Here is a 3,480-nt window from a genome sequence, read left to right as displayed (position 1 = left end):
TATTCTTTTTCTCCTATTTGTTTATTTAAAAACAAGTGATCTTCTAATTTTAAGAGTTCTGTGGGAGATAATTTCATTTCTAATTCTTTAGGATATATAATTCTATCTTCTATTTCTATTTCTACTTTATTAATAAATTCTTCTATTTGTTGTTCTTCATTAGTATTATTAGATTCTGTTTCAGAATCATTATTTCTGTTTATGTGACTATAATTACCAAACCTTAAACTAGTTCTTCCATGTAAATCTTTATATGTTATAGCTTCTTGAGGGACTAAAATTGGTTCTTGAGTTTCTAAGAATTTTTCTAAATCTCATTCTAAACCTGCTAGAAGTTCTGAATCATAAGTTTTAGGCTTAATCATTTTTATTTCTTTACTACTCATTAAATTTATTACTTTATCTATGTATAATTTATATTTTGTTTGAGAGTTATTACTACATCTTCCTAAAAATTCTATGCTTATTAATAAATTTTCTCCTGAAACAACATCTTCATATCCATGTGTTTGAATTCCTATTTTAATTTTTTCTAAAAAATCTTTTATGGTTAATAAGAAATCTGGATTACAATATATAATTCCATTATTATCATTCATATCTACCTCTGTACTAGCTATCATACTCTTTTCTATATTTTGGATTCTTTCATCATAAATAGTTAATAAAACTTTATTTCCTAAATTTTTTCTCATTAATCCTTTAATTCCTATTACTATTAATCCTAGATGCATAAATCTAAAATTCTTTTTTCTTAATTCTTTTTTAGATTCTTCTGATATTAAAGATAATTGTCATACTTGGCCATCTAAACATTGAATTGAAACTTCTCTAGTATGTCTAAAAAATTGAGTTCTTGATTCAAAAATTCCTCTATTATATAAATTTTCTGGATTAAGTAATTGTAAACCATGAGTCTGAAATCTATTGTAATCTTGTTCAGGATCTATAAGTTCTTCTATATTCTGATTATACTGAGGTTGTCTATGTAATATTCTTTCTATAATATTTGTACTTATATTAGAAGTACTATGTCTACCTCTATCATAAGGTTCTGAAGATGATCCTACTTCACTAATAGTTCTTGATCTTCCAGGAAAATTATTCATATTTATAAAATGTAGTATATAATTTTCTAGTTATTTTTTCTTTACCAGTATTTTTTAAACTTAATTTATCTAAGTTATTTATTATATTTTCGATGTCTTGATTTGGTTTATTTTCTATATTATTTAATTTTTTATTTATATTTTCTATTGCTTCTGTAGTCTTAAGATCTGGAAATTTTTCTTTATCTTCTGCTCTAAAAATTTTATTTAAAATTGTTAAATTTTGTTCTTTAATAAAATCTAAATTTTCACGGATTTTATTAATATCTTTCTCAATATTAAAAATTCTTTTGCTTAAATTACTAATTTCTCCAGTTAATTTATTATTTTCTTTTACTAAGATATCCAGTTTAAAGATTTAATCTGAATAATAAAAAGAGTCTAATTAAAAATTTGTATGATCTGATGAATAATTATAATCTAAATTATCTAATTCAATTCTTAATTTAAGATCTGAAATAAAGATCTGATCAAAATTATTTATAAAATATTCTTCTCTAAATTCTGAAATTAAAGATCTATATAAAATCTGTTCTTTTAATTCTAAGTGTAAATTTTTAGTTACTTGTAATATAGCAAATAAATAATCTATAGATTTATTCTTTTCTAAAGAAACTAATTCTACACCGTATTCAAAAATCTCTTCTATTTCTTTATAAAATGTAAAACTATAGAATATTTTTTCTAAATCTACAAGTAAAATTCTAAAAATCATAAAACAAGTAAATATATTCTAAAAATTTACCTTTACTAAGAATCTGAATAAGTATGCCTGAAATCACCAGCACCGGAACTATTGCTCTGATACCAAAAAGAGGGGGGGTCCTGAAATGAGGGTTAATATTTCAAAGATTTGGAGGCTGTTATAGGAGGTTGATATAAGAAAATTCTACTCAGTACTCTTCTTAATTGAAGTTTTCTTCTTCTTTTGATTATCATAATATCCCTTTTTTTTTCTTTTTTTTTTTTTAAATTTTAAAACATGCCATCTGAGATATATGAACTTGGGCCTAACTCCATTCTTGCAAGGACACCACTGGCACTCCCTTAACAAGAATTCTTAAAACAGTGATCCCTTTCCCTCTTCTATGCGTTTCCTAGCCTCTCCACTGGGCCTTTACGCTTTTAGAGGTCACTCAGGGCTTATTTTAAAAACAGTTTTAAACTTTTAACTTGGAGTTAAGACATGCTTTTATCATATAATCAGCATGAAGCATAAAATTCTTTACAAGAATAATAAAACTTTATAAACAACGACTGTTCTTAAAAGATCTGGAACTAATATTAACTATTAGCACCATATCTTAGAACTATAAACATACCTACTGGAATGATCCATCAGTAGTTTAAAAATAAAATATTTTTGTGGGATATTATTCTATCTAAGAATAAGAACAATTAAGAATTTCCCTTTCGGGAAGGAAAGAAAATTAGAACATATTTGAGAGAACTCAAAACTTTGTATTGTATGTATTTTCTTGTGTGTCTACAAATGAAAGAATGATCTCCTTATATAGGAGAAAAAAGAGAGAGGAAGCGTTTTTTAAAAAGCAAGGAATCTTTGCTTTTTTCAAAACGTCAAAAAGAAAACAGTAAAAAGCTATACTATCAAATCTTACTTTATAAAACAGTAAGATTCTTTACAAATTTTTTCAAAAAGAAAACAGTAAAAATCTACTTTTCGTACAATAATTCTTGATATTTCTTGAATCCTGAACACAAAAGTCTTGAAATGATAAAGTTTGATCTGAAAACTCTTGTCTTTTTGCCAAATGTCTGAAAAAGTCCTTATCTTGTTGCATAATTGTGTCTGCCAATACTGTCTAAAGAATCTCCTCCGTCAGTACATCCTTCTGGATTATCTTCTTCTGAAATATTGTCTTCAAAATCATTCAAGTCTTTTTCTTGTTCAACCTTCTTTTTACCTTTATTTTTCTTTTTAATATGTATTTTCTTTTTCTTTGTAGTACTTTGTTTAACTTGTTGCTGTATTTCTTCAATCTTATCAAACATTTCTTTGATTCTTCTAATATCTGATTGAGAAATCTGTTCTGGATCTTGAGCTGATTGAAATGAATCCGAAAAATTAATTGGGCTTTTCTGTTTAAGGTCTATTGGGCTTATAAGTCTAGTAATAGAATTTCCAGTCTGCTGTGTCTGATCTTCAGAAGTATTTTTATTTTCTGTAACAGGATTTTCAGCCTGTTGAGTCTGATTAAATTGAAAAGTAGGGGAATCAACAGTCCCCTGAGTCTGTTGAGCTTTTGGTAAGCCCAGAACCATAAACGGATTTGATAAGTCTTTACCAGCTTCCGTTTGAGCTGGACTAGCTATAGAATTCTTGGGCTCTATAGTACCTGCTTGTGTCTGA

Source organism: Olea europaea, chromosome 15 (assembly GCF_002742605.1).
Source record: "Olea europaea var. sylvestris chromosome 15, O_europaea_v1, whole genome shotgun sequence".
NCBI classification, from domain to species: Eukaryota; Viridiplantae; Streptophyta; class Magnoliopsida; order Lamiales; family Oleaceae; genus Olea; species Olea europaea.
This window is presented reverse-complemented; position numbering follows the sequence as displayed.